This window comes from Arvicanthis niloticus, chromosome 3 (assembly GCF_011762505.2).
Source record: "Arvicanthis niloticus isolate mArvNil1 chromosome 3, mArvNil1.pat.X, whole genome shotgun sequence".
In the NCBI taxonomy this organism is placed as follows: Eukaryota; Metazoa; Chordata; class Mammalia; order Rodentia; family Muridae; genus Arvicanthis; species Arvicanthis niloticus.
This window is the reverse complement of record NC_047660.1, coordinates 36,480,611-36,501,547: the sequence shown is the minus strand read 5'-3', so window position 1 is coordinate 36,501,547 and position 20,937 is coordinate 36,480,611. Positions and strand designations below refer to the sequence as shown.

The window sequence follows — 20,937 nt, the reverse complement described above, 5'->3', positions numbered from 1 at the left end:
CCCTTTAATGTAGTCCCTGATGTTGTGGTGATTCCTACCCATAAATTATTTTTGTTGCTCCTTCATAACTGTAATTTTGCTATTGTTATAAATTTTAATGTAAATATTATTGATTTCTCATACTTAGGTGACCCCTCTGAAAGAGTCAGTTGACCCCCTAAGGGTTACAACCCACAGGCTAAAAACAGCTGCTTTAAAAAAATTACATATTCCTTGTTACACTCAGATGTGGCAATGTGACCTACATTAAAAGTGTAGGAAGTTATTTGCTGACCAAGCCAGCTCAGGCAGTCAACAGGGTATCAAGGGAGGCAGTGAGGATTGAAAAAGAAAAACAGGCAAAATTATAACATAACTCAAGCCCATAATGAGGCTGAAGCAACTTTATTTTTCTCCAGCCTGCTTTTATATCATTTTAGATATATCCAAAAAACATGGTCAGTTCTTAGATCAAAGACAAAGTAATCAAGAGTAGTAGCAAACAAGGAGATCACACAAGAAAGTAACTAAGCAGAGTAGTAAGTAAAAAGATCACAGAAGGTAACAATTAAGTAAAGTAGTAAGAAGAGAGAGTAATTCAGCAAAATAGTAAGCAAAGCCCCATGATCGCTATTTCTAATATTCTTATCTGATCCTACTCCTTGTCCAAGCCCATTGACAAATGCCAAATTCCTAGAAGCTGCACCAAAAGCTCTCAACAGTCTGTCACCTAAGCTCTCAGACCCATCATAAAATAAGTGATGCTTCTTTTGTTGTTAGAGAAAGACATACATAGTCTGATTGGTACATAAAGCAGGCATATTGAAGAGTTCTGGTGGTGGCTTATACAGTTGGCTCTTGAATCTAGATAGTTTTCTTTGTGACTATATTATTGTTCTTGAGTTTACAAATGAGGCTTTTCCCCCAATGTATGTTCTCTCATTTATTCTTTAAATTTTCTGAAGAAAAAAAAAATTTCCTGCCTAGTGCCAGTTTGCACAGAACAATAATTAGATATAGGCTTGTCAAACTTTCTCACAAAGCTATTTTGAAGATGGGGATGAATTCTGATGTTAGAATAGGAAATCTGTGTGAGGGCTAAAAATACTTATACAAAGCTAACTGACAGAAATATGAAGTATATTTGGCCCATCAGTGATTCATAAAATATCTACTGTGAAATCCATGCTATCTTGTTTTTAAAAAGTAAAAGAAACTTTCGGAACAGTACTTATTTTTTTCTACTTATGCTACTGCTAGATTTCTGTGAGAATATGGGATATGATTATCCAGAATATCCTATTTATGAGCATAAGTGACCATGAATGTTTTGATCAACGTGAGGATGATAAAAATGATGATGAGTGGCTGAAGTGAGGAGCTAGCATCAGCTGCCAGTTCATGATATGTCAAGCACTAGGAAGTTTGTCTATTGGAAGCCTTCTGAGGGGTTGTGATTACACTCTAAATAATATAAGCAGACACTTGCTAGAATCAGTCCCTAGAAAAGTGACACAGAATTCCTACACCTAATTGTTCTTAATCACTCTTTTTACATTTTTCTGTGCAATAGAAAGGAAATTTCAATTTCTCTAATTCCTGATGACATGGGATCATAGATTGAAGGTCTTTTGTCAGAAAACCACCTTTTATTTCTCATGAGAAACAGAAAACCTGTAATCGGCAAATGGAGAATTACATGGCTCCTTCACATAAAAGGATGCAAAAACCGGGAGACAACCATCTTTAAAACAGAGATTACATTGTTTATTTCTAATCTGAAAAAATTAATTTATGTCAACACTAAAGAATCATACTATAATTGTAGTCTCTAGAGAATACATGTAATGTACGTCCTAGCCACAATTTTACAGAAAAAAAAAATTTAAACTTCTTTACTCAGAAACTAGCCCCACCAGAAGCAGAACTGGTTAAATCCTGATGCAGCTGAAATAGGTTCAGGGGAATAGGAGTAAAAAAACGGGAAAACATTGCAGCGAAATACTTCATTTTGACTAACTTTCTTGTCCAGTCTGATTCATACTAATCTGATTTTAAAGCCCATCAAATGTTTAATTATGTTAAATATAATTATGTTAATTATGTTAAAAAATAACTAACTCAATCTCAAACTATAACTGATATATTAACAAGTTTTATTATTATAGATAAGATTTTCTATGAAATATTATTTTAGCTTTTGAAAAGAAATAATATCAGCAGAATTAATATTTGTTCAGTATATTTTATTTTTAATAAATTATCTATAAAAACAGAATATTATATAAGAGAATTCATCTATTTTTTTGTTTCTCAGTTCTGGGAGGGAAAATTAATTTTTAAGAATAAATATATACAAGTATTTGAAAAGCTTAATTCGTGTAAACCAGGAAATGCAGATATAACATTTTTCACAGCAGAAAAGTGAGTTGCTTGTGCTCTTTGTTGCCTTTCATGGATTTTAAGTTGCTATGGCTTCCCATCTATCATGTTCATGACAAGCATTCAAAGCAGAAATACTGTAGGAGGATTACTTGTCTGAGAAAACACATTCTACTGAAGGCCTTTATTTCTGGCTCACTGACACTATTCACCTAAACATGCAATGAATGGCCAAATAAGCTGTAGTTATCTTTATTCTTCTGTTGTCAGTGTCAGAACCCTTTAACCTGGCATGATTTCTAAGAGTCAGTTTCCTTTCTCATGAGTTATCCAACCAGTGCCTCATAGAGGTAAGCAAGGGAATAACACAATACCATTAAATACTTTTTATAAGACTTTTAATGCAATTTGACTGAGGATCATTAGCTAATAGTCTCTTAATTACACACTTTCCTCTTGACACTGTAATTATAATACCTACACATGTCACTGACATAAAAATCTCATAAGTGTGCTGTCCACTGTGCTCACATATGAATTTTTAAATTAAAATTAAAATAAATTTCAACAGCAAGAAATGTCTATTACACACCTGCATTCTAAGACAATAAGTTATACATAATACATGTATATATATTTGTACAAAACATATCTAAAATTAAATACAAAAGTCTATTAATAATATGTGTAAAACATTATAATTTAACATTATTAATTTTGTATTAAAACAATGTTTTAAAGTTGTTTAGAAATTACCAGCTGGGAAGGGTAGTGGAATACATCAGCTCAAAGACTTTTTATAAAGGGCCTTTTGTTATCTTTTCTTCAGATTCTCTGTAGCCATTGACTGAGTCTACACATGTCACTCTATAGCTTGATAAACTGCTTTTTCTGAGTAATATTTATTAAATACCAACTATATATCAGGTATCATCTTAACTGTCAAGGAGACCTAAAAAATAAAACAGACCAAAGTATTTTTAAAAAACAAACAAAAAAAACAATGTTTTAAATTTTTATATTATACCTATAACTTTGAAACTTTAATTTTTGTCTATTTGATTTTTTAGGCTTTCTCCAGAGTACACATGGCATTTTTATCTGATATAGACAGCATTCAGAACCATCTTTTGTAATTGTGAATTTCATTACAACCCTTTAAAATTAAAATACCTTTTTTACCCATTTGCCAGATATCAATTCTGAATTACTAGAACAGGTTTCTCCTCAGAATTGTTAATATGATTTTCATTTGTTTCTCTTTCTAACAAAATTATTGTTGGAGATTGATTTTACATGCATATATATATATATATCACATATCATATATTTTATAACATGCATATATATAAGTCATCATATATTCACTTATCCTTGCAGTTTAAATTGTATTAGATGGTGTAAAAATTAAATGTTACCCAGAGTCCACCATCCTGTGATGTTATGGGAGGAAAGATTTCTCTCAGGCATTTTAGGTCAGTGGGAACTTACCTTTAAAAGGAATATTTCCTCTCAGCAAGAACGAGATAAATGAGACTTGTGACAATGATCTTTGTCTAGGCAACAGCAACAACCAACAAAGAATGAAAACTTTGAAAAAGTCAAGTAAAGTAAGAATTTTTCTAATAAAAAGTAGACTAAGCTATTTGGCACAATGACTCACTGACTAGAAGCTAAGCAACACATAGTGAGTTGATTATCATAATACCTTTATATACTATCTAGTGAGGCTTAGATCCTTCATTATATCTCACTGTTTTTATTTTGATATGCTGTCAAATTATCTCCTAAACATTAATTTTCATATCATAGACTCTGGCCACTCTCAACCTTATTCAGATATATTCTCCTCTTTTGCAACGGGCAAGTCTAAATATATATATATATAAAAAAATAGCTGGAGAAATCACTGAGAAGAGACTGTCTGTTCGACCTAAATGACATAGCTCTCCACTCTATGGGGAGGCTAAAGGAACACTGCTGAAAAGGAGATAGAAAGAATATCGGAGCTGGGTAATGATAAGAAGTGCCTTGATATGATGTCTCCTGGACATCATGTCAATATTGTACTTGTGAACTCCTCTACAAGACTAGTATAAGAACTGTACCAGATCAAACCAATAAAGATTAAATCCATACAGAATCGGCATTTTTTATTGGAGGGAAAGTGGACGCAGATCAGGTTAGGGGAGAGGAGAATCTGATCTGGTATTGGGTGAGGGTAAAGGACTGAAGCCCTGAGAGCCTGCAGAAAGAATGGAAACAGGCAACCTAGGGAGGTAGGAGGTAGGGGGACCCCTCCAGAATGCACCAGACACCTGGGAAGAGATGCTCAGGACTCAAAGGGATGGACCTTAGATGAAATGCCCAACAGTAGGGAGAGGGAACTTATAGAGCCCATCTCCAGCAGGAAGACAGGGCATTAAGTGAGGGATGGGATTGCCATTCCAAAGTCCCATAATTGTTCCTGTTTGAAAGAACTACAGGAATGGAAATGGAGAGAAGCCTGAGGAAAAGAAGGTCCAGCAACAGGCCCAAAGTGGGATCCAGCTCAAGGGGAGATCCCAAAGTCTGACACTCTTACTGAGGTTATGGAGCACTCACAAAAAGTGACTTATCATGACTGTCCTCGGGAAGATCCAACAAGCAGCTGAAAGATTCAGATGCAGATATTTGCACCCAACAAAAGGACAGAAGCTGCTGACCTCTGTGGTTGAATTAGGAAAAGGTTGAAAGAAGCTGAGGAGAAGGAGGGGGGAGACAGTAGGAAGACCAACAGTCTCAATTAATCTCGACCCCCGAGAGCTCTCAAACACTGGACCACCAAAAAGGTAGCATATACCAGCTGATATGAGGTCCCCAACACATTTATAGCAGAGGTCTGTGTTCAATCAGAGATGATGCATCTAACCCTCAAGAGGCTGGAGGCCCCAGGGAGTTTAGATGTCAGGCGGGGTGGAGGTTGAGGGGTTGGGAACAGCCTTTGGAAGACAGGGGTGTGGATTGGAGATATGGGATGTGGAACAGTCTGAAGGTGGAAGGGGAGAGAATAAAATCTGGAGTGAAATAAATAAATAAACAAATAAATAAACATCCTATGTTTAAAAATAATTTGCACACAGTATTTTTCCCTTCCTTCTCCTCCTCAATCGCTGTGGTTTCCTGCTAACGCATGAACTGACTCAAGAAAAAAGAAACAGCTTCAGCAAGCAGTTAATATGCAACTGAGCAAGTTGATCCATGACCAAGTGTCCATGATTGGCAGCAATTGCAGTTATAGTATAATCAGATGATAAACTACATACACGGGAAATTCTGAATTAATACCACCTAGCCTTTCCCCATATTCTAATCTAGAACATCTAATTTCTCTAATGCCAAGGGAACTTGCCATTAGTCAGTTCCTCATTCTTGCTTAGCTTACCTCTAAATGTTCCTATTGTCCTAGAACCAAAGTTCCAGCAAGACGTTCCTAACCTTTTGATAATCATCTAGCTATTGTCTGCAACAAGTTGGAGGGCAAATTTTGTCAGAACTAAGTTCCCATCAGGAGAGAACACCCAGACTTTAGCTGAAGTTCCCAGACCAGGCCCTCATGTTGACTCAACCACATCATCATTATTAACAAAGAAAGAAGTAGTGATATATTCTACTCCGAGGATCTTCAGAAACAAACAAGAATGAACCATGATCCCAGCTTTCTGTTTTTGATTCTTGGTAAGTGACTGATACAGACAAATTGAAAATAAAAACTGCCATTAGCAAAGCCAAAAATGCAAATGCAAGGCAAAAGTGAACAAAGGATTCCCTCAGGAAAGGCCAGGAGATTCTGCATGAATATTCCCTAGAGGTCCATGCTATGCAGGGACCCATTTCCTCAGGCCTTGCCATAAGGAGAGTGTCTACATTACACTCATGTACCTTACCAAGGAGAGGCTTGGTCTCCACCAGGAGCAGCAACAAACATAACCTTTATAATTAAATCAAGTTTCAGAGTTATATTCTCCTAAAGATAAAATTGTACTTGGTCTTATTACCTATAATAGTATCTATCATACTTGTCTAATATCTAAAAGCTATTGTCATCATTGGAAATTTATCTAATAATTACCTTCTCATCATGATGAGAGTATCAGCCTACTCCAATAAGTTCACCTTCCAGTTGTCACATATTAATTATTAATGAATCAGAGCTTTGTTAGTAGCCATTTTATATTTAAGACTGAAAGATTATTCCTTCTCTGTCTAGAGGGCAGATGGCAGAGAGCAGGGTAGTCCATATTTAATAACTGGATAATAAACACAAAGATGCTACAAGTAAAATTTCTCTACTGATTTGGAGAAGGGCTAACAAATATCTCATCTTTACAAATCTATGGGAAATGAGATATGACTTTTGGAGCATATATCTTACCCTAAATTTTTCTTGTAGACTCTCTTATTGTTTATCCTTCTGTACTGGCTGGTTTTGTGTGTCAGCTTGACACAAGTTGGAATTATCACAGTAAAAGGATTCTCACCTTGAGGAATGCCTCCATGAGATCAAGCTGTAAGGCATTTTCTCAATTAGTGATCAAGCATGGGAGGGTCCATTGTGGGTGGTGTCATTCCTGGGCTGGTAGTACTGGGTTCTATAAGAAAGCAAGCTGAGCAAGCCAGGGGAAACAAGACAGTAAGTAACATTTCTTCATGGCCTCTGCAACAGCTCCTGCTTCCTGACCTGCTTGAGTTCCAGTTCTGACTTTTGTTGGTGATCAAGAGCAATATGGAAGTGTAAGCTGAATAAAACCTTTCCTCCCTAACTTGCTTCTTAGTCACGATATTGTTCAAGAATAGAAACCCTGATTAAGACACTTTCCAAAGGCACTAATGGCACAAACATGTCTTTACCAACATATTGCCTGTTGATTGCCATGTTTTCTTTCCTATGTCCCTATCAGTGTAAAAACAATGCATCTTTTCCCCAAAATACAAATCTCTCTCAAATAAAATAAAAGCCCAATATGTATAGGCATATGCTACTTCTTGTATAATTGGTCAAGTTATTATACTTCCACGTTGTGATTTAGTTTTCCCATTCTTAATGTGAGTCTATTAACATTTTAGGTAATTGGAGCAGTAAATAAAGAGACATGAATCTAAAACAATTAACCTAACCCATCATTTGTAAAGAATAATGTTAGAAAAATTGAAGAAATTTTAACTCATGCTCCCACAAATAGAAAATGATATTTATTACTGAGATGTGCATTTTTCATAAGCTAAATAATTATATTCATGAATGGCCCTGTTTTAGATAGCCAATTAAAATGTTACTGCAGAGAAATTAGGATTACAATATATCCATTATTGTCAGGGCATAGAAAAAACCATCAGAGTGTATCCAGAAGCTGATATTTGCTCAAAAGAGTTAAAAGTGAAAGAAACCTTGGGACAAAAGACAAAAAGCTAAACACTCTGTAATTAACATTTCTCAGTGGAAACAAATGCTATGTTTATATCATATCACAGATAATATAATTAGCAGAATAATTGAGCTAAATGAATGATGGATAAAAATCTAATTATCAAAAGTCATCATGATGATAACATAGGACTTGTATGCTTTCTTCCTTCTTATTGCAAGATCTGTTTTCTCCTGCTGTTTAGTAGGTAAGTTTTGGTATCTACTTCTAGTGTTTCTCTTACTAACCAAAACTTTGATGTCATGATACATTTAATGTGAATGATGAAGCTTAAATTAATTTGCTATTTCAAAGAAGAATCTTCAACATGGACAACTGTTCCTAATAGATTTCTTTACAGCTGACTAATGTGCAATTTGCTGCTTGTCAAAACATTAGGAATTGTGTTCTTATTCCATGCAAAAGATAATTAGCTAAAATTTACTCTAGGAAATGCAAACAGAAAAAAAATGTACTAAATTAGAACTTAATAATCTATATTTAGTCTCTGATTTTTAAAATGAATTTAAACAGTCTTCTGTTCACATAAAATAAAATATTTTAGCATAATATCTGCATGTCTAGTTGAATCATTTTTGGTTTCATGATAATCAGTGTAAAAATAGCTTATTAAAAAGACTAATTTATAATCTAGTAAATAATAAAAGATTATAAAAATTCTTTATAGTTATATATTTTCATTAAAACTCAAATAAAGATATTTTGCCATGGTATTTGTGTCCAAATTTTAGTATAATAAAAACCCAAATGTAAAGATACATCACAGCCATATCATAAAAAGATATGTACCTTAATTTTTTCTATGTACCCTCTGACTCTTTCTTGAGTGCCTCCTTGCTCAAAGGCAACTTGAAATAATAGCTATGTTGAAAGTAATTAAATTCTAGAACACTTTAGAACAATCCAAAAAGAAAGAAGTTTGAATTACCATCATCAATTAGAATTTATTAAAAATGCTAAAAGATCTAAACATCCTTTTACTACTATAATTTTTCTTTTTAGAAATAATTTCTACATGGGCCAGACTTGAGACATATACTACAAAACCCATCAATAGGTATATAGAGGCAGGCAGAACTCTGTGAGTTCAAGGTAGACCAGACCTACATAGTGAGGTCTAGATAAGGATGGTCTACACAATAAGACTGTTATACACACACACACACACACACACACACACACACACACACCATTTCTACTCAGTTGAACTGGAAGATATCTCCCTGCTGACTAGCTTTCAAAGTCCAGGAAGATGCTCTTCATACTCCCTGGAGAGAAAAAACATCATCAGTTTTATCCAGCTGTGAACCCTACATGCTACCATATCAGTCTAACTGGAAAGAAGACAGATTTGCTCACTTAGATAGTAGTGGCATCACTATATTTGGGTTAGCTAACTACTTTCTGATTGGTTTTGATGCTTTTTCCAGAGGATGGCATTGATTCCTGGTACTGTAAAATTGTCCAAAAGTCCTTGCCTGGAGAAGTCAAAGGCCCCTGTGGAAAAGCCATTACTGTTGTTTTGCGAAGCAAGCATTTATCAAACTGCCTTTTAAATTTTATAAAATTATAAACATTTTACATTTATGATATGTAATAGATTTTGCAGTTCTCAACATCGAATGGTAAACAATTCAAACTAGAAAGATGCATGAAAGTAGGAAATTTTTCTTGAAGAAAAAAGAACAGACAGAGAGAGAATGAAAAAAGTTGATAAAGTATGAAAATGATGAAAATTTATTATTTAAATATATGAATTTATTCAAAAGAATGGTGGTAGATTTTGTTATAAATTAAATAAATGTTTAAAATTCAAAGAATTAAGTTTCACTCATACTTTATTTCTACATCATAATGAGAATATTAAATAAAATCAGTTAAAAAATTCACAATGAATAGGCTATTTTAACAACATAAATAATTTATTTTGTAACAAAAATTGTAAATGTTACATTATGTTTAAACAATTACAACAACAATTGAGGGTTGTTGCCTTCTGTTCATGATATGGCTATTGTACCTATGAATTCATAACAGCAATGGTTGCCTGCCTAAGATCTACACAAAACCAATCACATTAGTATTAAAACAAGGTTGTGGGTAGGCTCAAAAGGTTCCTATTCCCATTGAAGAGCTTTATAAATTTAATGATTTCTGGGGGTAGGGAAGTTATAGCCTCTGTCACATAACCACTAGTAAGTTGTGTCATTCAAGTAAGCAACAAGAAAGGTATGATGATGCAGTCACTTTAATAATCTACAAGGGGAAAAGAAAAAGAAGAAGAAGAAGAAGAAGAAGAAGAAGAAGAAGAAGAAGAAGAAGAAGAAGAAGAAGAAGAAGAAGAAGAAGAAGAAGAAGAAGAAGAAGAAGGAAGAAGAAGAAGAAGGGAAGGGAGGGAGGGAGGGAGGGAAGAAGAAGAAGAAGAAGAAGAAGAAGAAGAAGAGGAGGAGGAGGAGGAGGAGGAGGAGGAGGAGGAGGAGGAGGAGGAGGAGGAGGAGGAGGAGGAACAAACACAGGGAACTTGTAGGAAAGAATGTTAAACATTACACAATTATTAAAAATAACAATAAATAAGTAGCACAAATATTGTTTGGTTAATAGTTTTTACTGATAAACCCAAGCCTCGGTGGAAAACATATAACTTTGCCCCATTATAAAGTTAAATGCAGGAAAATTTCAAAGGTACATGAATGAGAATGATCTTTATAGATATATTTGAATGCTTGGTCCGCAGTTAGTAGAAGTGTAGAGCAGAAATTTAATGGGCATACCTTCTTGGAGGAGGTGTGTTAGTAACATTGTGCACTGAGTATTCAAAAGCCTACCCATCTCCAGTAAATTCTCTCTTTGTCTTGGATTTGTGGGCAAATGTAAGCTGTCAGCTACCATTCCAGCTCCATAATGGTCATGAACTCTAACTCTCAAAAATCATGAGGCCCAAAATTCTTTTATGTTATTTTATTTTATAAGTAATTAGTTTAACAAGGTAAAACTGTCTGTGTCTCATGTCTCATATCATCTTTCTTAGACTTAAACTTGAATTGCCGTCTCATTCTGAACCAGGATGAGCTTCACAGAATCCATTAACCTGTACTTCTAAAAACATAAGTCTTTTTAATGGGTACATCCTCTAAGGATCTCTATGATGATATAACTATACGTGAAATAGCATTATGTTGTACGTAATGACTATTTCCTATAATCCTTGCACTTTGAGAGACTGAGGCAGAAGAATTACAGTTAGGTGGAATCCATTCAAGGCTACTCAGTGAGTCTGTCTTAAAAATACCAAGCCAATAACAAATGAGTTGAAAAGAAAATCAAAGCATCATTGTGCTAACAGTCCAGACATCCACTTCTTTATCCAAGAAACAATGTCAATGGTACCACAAACACTTTGAAATTCAAATAAAATGTCATAAGCAGATACAGATAGAGAAACAGATAATGAGAAACTCTGCACAGTGGTCAGTCATTTTATATTTATTTAAACCTGGCTACTTCTAGTCTTCTTGTTGCTATATGGCTGTAAGCAAGCCCACTGTCTCTCAAATGTGCCTATACAGATGAAGGAGAATAGCTCTTCCTAACACATGAAATAATAACAATTAAGAAGCACTAGTCAATTCTTTATTGGTACACTAAAGGTTCTCCATACAATATCAGTCATTCAAAATACTAATAATGATTAATGAAATACAGCAACAAACTAGTCAGAACATGCTAACTTGATAACTAGATGAATTTTTACTTTTCCCATTAATTTACGTATTTATTCATTTTAAAAACAGTCACTGCTGCCCTCCTATCCACCCTCACAGAATACCTTCTCCTACCCACCTCCCCTTCTCCTCTGAGAAGTTAAGGGCCACCCATGAGTGGCACATCAAGTCTCTGCAGTGTTAGACTCATGTTCTTCCACTGAGGCCAGACAAGGCAGCCCAGTTGGTGAACAGATTCCACAGACAAACAACAGCTTTAGGGATACCCCCCACTCTAGTTGTTGGAAAGACCCACATGGAGACTGAACTGAATGCTGCATATTTGCCAGGGGGCCTAGGTACAGACTGTTTATATTCTTTGGTTGGTGGTTCAATCTCTGAAAGCCCTCAAGAGTCCAAGTTAGTTGACTCTGGTTTTGTGTGTGTATGTGTATGTGTGTGTGTGTGTGTGTGTGTGTGTGTGTGTGTGTGTGTGTGTGTACTTTCTATCACTTTCAGGGGCCCCAATTATTCCCTCAACTCTTCCATAAGATTCGCTGAGCTTGCCACCTTCTCATGCCTGCCAGTTGCATATTTCTATTCGTTTTCATGGCCATCTAGCTATCTCTCCTGTCCTTGCCTATACCTGATTCAAAATTCTCCATTCCCCTCCTCATTCCACATCCTAGTTCCCTCCTACCACTTGCCTCTTATGACTATTTTATTCCCCCTTCTAAGTTAGATTAAAGCATCGTTTCTTCGGCCTTCCGTTTTGTTTATCTCCTTTGGGTCTGTGGAGTATAACATGGTATCTGTATTGTATGGCTAATATCCAATTATAAGTGAGTGCACACCATGCATGTCCTTTAGGGAATGAGTTCCCTCACTCAGGATACTCTCAAGATCCATCCATTTACCTGCAAAATTCATGATGTTTTGGTTTCTCATAGCAGAATAGTATCCACTGTGTAGATATACCACATTTTCTTTATCCATTCTTCAGTTGAGGGACATCTAGGTTGTTTCTAGTTCTTGGCTTTTATGAACAAATTGCCATGAACATAATTGAGCAAGTGTCTAAGTGAGATGTTGGAGCATCTTTTCGGTAAATGTCCATGAGTCGTATAGCTGGTTTTTGAGGTAGAACTAGTCCCAGTTTTCTGAGAAAACACCAAATGGATTTCAAAGGTGGTTGTACAAATTGACACTCCCACCAGCAATGGAGGGATGTTGTTCTTGCTCCACATCACCAGCATGTGCTACCTCTTGAGCTTTCTGTCTTAGTCATTCTGATGGGTGTAAGGTGGAACCTTATAGTTTTTTGATTTGTATTCTCCTGATGAGTAAGAACTTTCAACATTTATTTAGCTGCTTCTTCTCTTGAGAATTCTCTGAGATGCCCAAGAATCAAAGGGGTTGACTTTAGCTGTGACTCACTATACTGGGGCTATAGGACCTAAATAGTCCGTCCCCTGTAACCAGAGTGGAACCCCAGGGAATCCATAGAGAAACTCACAAAATTTTCAACCCAAAATCTATTCTACCTATAAATAATGCAGGCATAGTAGAGGGAGCAGAGACAGAGGGACCAGCCAACCAATAATCAGACCTACTTCAGACTCCCCCATGGGCAAGCACCATCCCCTAACACTACTAATGATACTCTGTTATGCTTGCAGACAGGAGCATGTTGCCCTCTGAGAGGCTCTACACAACAGCTGACTCAAATAAGTGCAAACATCTACAGCCAAACAATGGATGGAGCTTGGGGACTCTTATGGAAGAATAGGAGGAAGAATTTCAGGCCACAAAGGGATTGGAACTCCAAAGGAAGACAGACAAACAGAGACAACTAACAGGGACCTTTGCAGAATTCAGAGTCTGAATACCAACTGAAGAATATACACTGGCTAGACCTAGGTCTCCCTGCTCATATGCAGCAAATGTGTAGATTAACTTTCATATAAGACCTGAACAACTGGATTGGGGTCTATCCCAAAAGCTTTTGCCTATTCGTGGGTTATATTCTACTAGCTGGGCTATGTTGTCTGGCCTTAGTTTAAGAGGAAGCACTTAGCCCCTCAGAGACTTGAAGAGCTAGACTGTGGGGGATAACCAGATGGCTTCCACTCTCTCAGAGGAGAAGGGGAGGGAGATGAGAAAAGGATTGTGGAAGGAGGTGATTGGAAGGGGGACAGTGAGTAGAATATAAAGTGATTAAGTACAAATGATAATATCATCATCATTGTAATAATAATAATAAAATTTTAAAAGAGGAGTCCATGAGCTTTGTCTAGTCTTTGACTGCGGGTCTCTGCATCTGTTTCAGTCAGCTTCTGGGTGGAGTCTTTCGGAGAACAGTTATGATAGGTTCCTGTCTCCAAGTATAACAGAGTATCATCAATATAGTGAGGAATTGGTGCTTACTTATAGGATGGGTCTCAAGTTAGAGCATTATTAGTTGGCCATTACCTCAGTCTCTGTTTCATCTTTGCTTCTGCATTTCTTGTAGACAGAACTAATTTGGGGTCAAAAGTTTTGTCTTTATACCTACTGCTGGGGTCCTGCCTAGCTGCTGCAGGTGACCTTTTCAGTTTCGTATCCCCATGGATATGCATCTTATCTAAGGTCACCGTTATTGACTCCTGGGAGCCTCCCCATTTCCTAGGTCTCTGGCATAGCATAGATATTCCACACACCTCCAACCCCTACCCCTATCAACTGAATACTTCCATTCATTCTCCTGGACCTCTGGGCTTCTCTCCTGTTTCTTTGCCATACTTAGTCCGGCTCTCCTATCCAGCTCCCTGACCCTCTCCCATCCAGTTCCCTCCCTCCCTCTGCCTCACCATGATTATTTTGTTCCCTCTTCTAAATGGGATTGAAGCATCCTTACTTGGGCCTTCCTTCTTGTTAAACCTCTCACAATGTAAGGATTGTATCATCAGTATAATTTAATATTTGGCTAATATTTACTTATCAGTGAGTACATACTATGAATGCCTTTCTTGGACTGGCTTACATCACTCAGGATGATATTTCCTAGTTACATCCATTTGCCTGCAAAATTCATGATATCCTTGTTTTTAAAGCTGAATAGTATTCCATTGTATAAATGAACCACATTTTCTGTATCCATTCTTCAGTAGAGGTACATTTGGGTTGCTTTCAGTTTCTGATAAAGCTGCTATCAACATAGTGGAACAAGTTTCCCTTTAGTAAGTTAAAGTATCTTTTTGATGCATTCCTAGGAGCAGAATAGTTAGGTCTTGAGGTAGAACTATTCCCAATTTTCTGAGAAACCACCTACTTGACTTATGAATCTATTTGCATTCTTCTACATTTAGACATTCAGTTGGACTAGTACAATTTGTTGCAAATAGTTTCATTTTTCCATTGTTTGACTTAGCTTTTTTGTCAAAAATAAAGTGTCCACAGGTGTATAGATTTTTCCAATCTGTAGACTGCTGCTTCATCACATTGATAGTGGTCTTTGCCTTAAAAAACTTTTCAGTTTCGGGGGTCCTATTTATTATGTCAATGTGTTTGACCAACTTGCTCTTGAGTTTTGTGCAGGGTATTAAATATGAATTTATTACCCATTTGCATTCTTCTACTTGAAGATACCCAGTTAGATCAACACCATTTGTTGAAGATGCTTTTATTTTTCCATTGTTTGGTTTGGTTTATTTGTATAGGTTTATTTCTGGGTCTTCAATTTGATTTTATTGATCAAACTGTTCCTATAACAATACCATGAAGTTTTTTCTATACTCTATACTCCAGCTTGAGATCATGGAAGGTGATTCCTCCAGAAGTTCTCTAACTGTTCAGGATAGTTTTAGATCTCCTGGGATTTTTTTTCCACATGAAGTGGAAGAATTCTTCTTTCAAGGTCTACAAAGAATTGTTTTGAAATTTTGATAGGAATTGCATTGAATCTGAAGATTGCTTTTGGTATGATGGCCATTTTCACTAAGTTAATCTTACCAATCCATAAGCATGGGCGAGCTTTCCTTTTTCTGAATCTTCTTCAAGTTATTTCTTCAGGGACTTGAAGTTCTTGTCATACTGGGTTTTCACTAGCTTGGCTAGAGTTATACTAAAATTATACTAAGATAGTTTATAGTTTTTCATTATTATGAAAGGAGTTGTTTTCCTAATTTCTTTCTCAAACCACTCATTGTTTGTATAATGGAGGGCTACTGATTTGAGTTAATTTTTCATCCAGGGACTTTACTGATGGTGTTTATCAGCAATAAGTGTTCTCTGGTATAATTTTAGGGGTTGCTTATGTATACAATCTTGTCATGCTGAACTAGTGATGGCTTTACTTCTTCCTTTCCAACTTGTTTCTCTTTGATCTTCTTTTGTTGTATTATTGCACTAGCTAGAACTTCAAGTATTATATTGAATAGATAGAGAGTGAGCAGCCTTGTCTTGTCCCTGATTTTAGTATAATTGCTTTAAGTTTCTGTCCATTTAATTTGATGGTAGCTATTGGCTTGCTTTATATTGCTTTTGTAATGTTTTGGTATGTGCTTGTAACTCTGATCTCTCCAAGCTTTTGTTGTATATTGTGAAAGGCATTTTAAGAAGCAAATGAGATGATCTTGGGATATTTTCTTTTAGTTTATTTATATGATGGATTACATTGTTGGATGTTCATATATTGAACCATTCCTGCATCCATGAGATGAAGCCAATTTGTTCATGTTGAATGATGGTTTTGATGTGTTCTTGGATTCAGTTTGTGAGAATTTCATTATTTTTGTGTTGATATTGATAACAGAAATTGGTCTGAAATTATCACTTTATTGAGTCTGTGCAGTTTAGGTTTAACAGTGACTGTGGACTCATAAAATGAATTTGGCAGTGTTCCTTCTGTTTTTATTTAATGGAATAGTTTGGGAAGTATTGGTATTAGCTCTTCTTTGAAATTCTGGTAGAATTCTGTGCTGAAACCATCTGGCCTTGAGATTTTAATGGTTGGGAAACTTTTGCCATTTGGTTTTTCTGGTGTTTCTATTGTTGAAGTCCAGCTTTAATTGTGGTGATCTGAAAGAATGTAAGAATTCAATCTTCTTTGTCAATTTTGGAGACGCTTCTTTGACATACTCACAAGAACATATATACGTTTCAGTTTGAATGAAAGGTTCTATATATCTTTTAGATACATTTGTTTCATATCCACTATTAGTATCATTATGCCTCTAGTTTTTGTTTTAATGACCTGTCTATTGGTGAGAATGGGTGTTTCAGTCTTTCATTATTATCTTGTGGGGTTTGTTGTGTGATTTAAGCTTTAGTAATGTTTCTTTTATAAACATGGGTGCCCTGGCATTTTGGGTATAGATGTTCCAAACTGAGATGTCACTTTGGTGAAATTTTTCCTTTGATATGTGTGAAATATTCTTCTCCATCTCTTTGGATTTCTGTTGGTTGAAAATATTAGATTGATAATTTTTGCATTGATGTTCATAAGAGAAATTGGTCTGAAATTATCTTTTTTTTTGAGTCTGTGCAGTTTAGGTATGAAGATGATTGTGGATTCATAAGATGTATTAGATAAGAGAATAGCTACTTTACTTTGTTTCTTAGGCCCATTTGCTTGGAAAAGCTTTTCCCTACCCTTTACTCTGAAGAAGTGTCTATCTTTGTAGCTTAGTGTGTTTGTTATATGCAGGAAAATAATGGATCCTGTTTAGGAATCCACTTTTTAGGAATCCACTCTTGTTGTTACCTTGTGTCTTTTATTGGTGAATCGAATTCATTGATATTAATGACCAATGATTCTTCCTCTTATTTAAATGATGATTGTGGTGCTCTGTGTGCATGCATATGTGTGTATACATGTGTATGTGTGTGTGTTTCTCTTCTTTGTGATTTGTGGGGTATAAGTATTCTTCTGTTTTATTGGGTATAGTTACACTCCTTGTATTGGGTTTTTTCCTTCTCGTATCCTCTTACACAGAGGTATAGGGCTGGTTTAGTAGATAAATATTTGTTAAGGTTTTTTTTGTGGAATATCTTGGTTTCTGCATCTATAGTGATTGAAAATATTGCTGGGTATAGTAGTCTAGACTAATCTCTGTGGTCTCTATGGTCTGCAAGTCATCTGTCCAGGAACTTCTGTCTTTTAGAGCCTCTGTTGAGAAGTCTGGTGTGATTCTGATAAGTTTGCCTCTATATATTACTTTGATATTTTCCCTTGCAACTTTTAATAGAATTTTGATTATTATGTGAAGGAAGATTTTCTTCTCTAGTCCAATCTGTTTGGTTTTCTGTAAGCTTCTTGTATATTTAAAGAGATTTCTTTCTTAGGTTAGGGAAGTTTTCTTCTATGATTTTGTTGAAGATTTTTTAGGGCCTTTGAACTCAGAATCTTCTCCCTCTTCTATTCCTATTATTCTTATGTTTGAAAATCTCATAGTCTCTACATTTTCTGGATGTTTTGTTTTAGAAACATCTTAGATTTGGCATTTTTTGACCAATGTATCAACTTCTTCTATTGTATCTTCTAGGCCTTAAATACTCTCTTTCATTTCATGTATTCTGTTGGTGATGCTTGCATCCTATATTGTCTTTCCTAGGTTTTTTTCATCTCCAGGGATGCTTTGATTTATGTTTTCTTTATTGCTTTAATTTCTATTTACAGATCTTGAATAGTTTTATTCTTCTTTCACATTTTTGATTATATTTTTCTGTATTTTTAAAAGGATTTATTTTTGCTTATTTAAAGGCTTCTACCTATTTGATTATATTTTCTTTTACTTGCATTTCTCACCATAGCATGGCTTAGATGAGAGAACTAGACTTTCTCTTAATTACAGGACAGCAAGTGAAAACAAGGCACTATATAATTTTTAAAATTTAGAAATCTTTGTTGGAGAGAGCTGGGGTGAGGTCATTAGAGAAGTGGTTATTATTACACATATCATTGTGGAAAAGCATAAATACTAGCAGAATAAAACATATTACAATAAAATATTCCTTGAGTGACTATATTGGTGTTACTTTACTTATGTTTTCATGAATATGGATGAGTTTGCATTTGAAAGACCTATGAAAACAGTTTAAAACATTGTGAATGAAGCATTATCAATACATGATTAAAGCATTTAAAAAAATTGAGCTGGCAAGGTTGAAACCCTCATTTTAGAATTAATAATGTGTCTGAGTTATGCACAAAAATCACATCTCCAAAATGGCCATAATATCCTAAAAAATAATGGATCTTATCAATTGTTACCATCAGTATTTCCAACATTATTAAGAAAAACTATATACTGTCAAGAAAGACCAAAGGTGTGGAAGGAGGAAGGGTGAGTGTAATTTCTTCAAGAAGGAAGGATGAATACACACCTCTCATTACTCTAATTCATTTGATCCATTTCTTTCTAAAAAGTTGAATCACATATAATTATATATTTATAGATTTTTTTCTTTATTTTTACTTTCTATCTTTTAAAACTATACTTTCAGTTTTGAAGTTAACACATCAAACTATTTTGACCAAATATCCTTCAATGAATATTCATTAAACAAAGTCAATATTATCTTGGATAAGAAGTTAAACACTCACGAAAAAGGAAATTGTGGGGAAGAAGCTGTGAAATGCTACACAAAAAGGTTTCATCACAAACAAGAACTAAAAGGTAGCCAGAGTGATGCATAAGGGAGTATATGACTATTAAACCTGCAACCCAACTGAGGTCAGCTAAGACCATTGCATTCATGTAATTCCAGGTTCCTATGACAAAAGCAGACTCTCAGGAAACTTGTAGATTTAGTAGCTTACTAGACACAGTACAACACAAACAGCAAAAAGACCTTGTGTCAAAATGAGATTAAAGATGAGGTTCAACACTCAAGGTCATTCACTGATCTCCACAGTTGCATCATGGTGCATGTGCTTGTACAACCACATCCGTGAACACATTCCTCATATGACAACAATGAGACAAAACAGCTTTTGTTCAGATGTTGTCCAGCATACACAAAGCCAAGCTAGTAAAGTTTGACAGGAAAGAATATTCTATAATAGGAAAGCCACATATGTGTAAGTAAATACAGCAGAAGACAAATGAAAGGTGACATACTTTTAGCTATAAAAAAATCAGTAAGGCAAATAATGCATATTTTATTCTCTAATGTAAAATTTGCACTAAGAATAAACCATACAAGCAAATTCCACAAAAGATAAATAATGAGTGAAGAGAATTCCTTTCTTCATAAATAAATCTTCATGTAATAATCCATCTACCAATACATCCTAACTGATAAACAGAAAAACATGGGGATTTCACAAATGACTAATTGCCAATATACAATAAAAATAAACCTTCATGTGAATGAGTAAAAACTATACACATGAAATTATGACACACATGGCTATTATATTTTTAATGATCTATATATCAATATGACAAAATTAAACCAAAACCATTAAATAAGGAAGTTTGTATGAAAATAATACACATACTAAATACTGATGACAAAAATGTTTCAAAAAAACCTGATTATAAATGCAATTCAATTTTAAGAGTTTTATTTTGTATCTTAATGATTTGTTTCTGTTCTAGTTTCCCACATGTACAGTTTTCATGCTTCAGTATGTCATAGCCATTAATTTATTCTATTTCTTAATTTTCTTTCATTTACAGTGACAGTAAAATATTGTAAAGATAATAATAAGAGTGTAAATCCTTGTAAACTTGGTTAACAAACCATGGCTGTGGCATTCAAAAGTTCCAGAAGAGAACACACTACTATTACATTAATAAATCAGCATAATCTTAAACTGCCTTCTAAGTACTTGTCCTTACATGCACAGATTAGTGTAGTTTTTTTAAGCCTTCATCAGAAAACATCTTTTTGCAATGAGCTATGAATTATGCAGACTCACAAATGATCAAAATGAAAAAAATATGTGACTGTATAGTGCTAAACCGCAAATGGCTGTGACTACCTCTGCCATTATCAAATCTTCAGGGGTCAGGAAACATCACACAAGAGATGATAGAAAGATTTTAAGAGGCAGGGTTTCAGGACTATTGCTGAAGGTCAGGACAAGCTGATTGCACTCATGACCTCATAGCAGTTGTGTTTATATGCATCTGCATCAACTCAGACAGCATTCTACCATGGATAGGGGAAAAACACATGAAACACCTTTCTGAGCTGAGGGGCAATTGACAAACTAATAGCTACTAGATACTACTGATGTGTTCCCTATGCTTCATTGAACTGTCTTTTTCTGTCCATATGGAGCAACTATAATTTGAAAAGAAAGGAGGTGGAAGAAGAGGAAGGAAGAAAGAAAGAAAGGAAGGGATGAAGGGAAGGAAAGGGAGGGAAGAAGGAGTGAAGGAAGGAAGGAAGGAAGGAAGGAAGGAAAGAAAGAAAGA

General features: G+C 35.2%; 1 long non-coding RNA gene across 2 annotated transcripts in view; it reads right to left on the bottom strand.

The window, feature by feature from the left end:
- The window catches only part of LOC143441665 (uncharacterized), a 127,571-nt gene that overhangs the window by 51,190 nt on the left and 55,444 nt on the right, over positions 1-20,937 (bottom strand). Inside the window, exon 3 of one of the 2 annotated variants that reach the window (XR_013109247.1) lies at positions 6,395-7,007. The exons of the other annotated variant lie outside the window; for it this stretch is intronic. This is a non-coding gene — a long non-coding RNA (uncharacterized LOC143441665). Of the gene's footprint in view, positions 1-6,394; positions 7,008-20,937 lie in introns of those variants that run through there. 2 annotated transcript variants of the gene reach the window in all.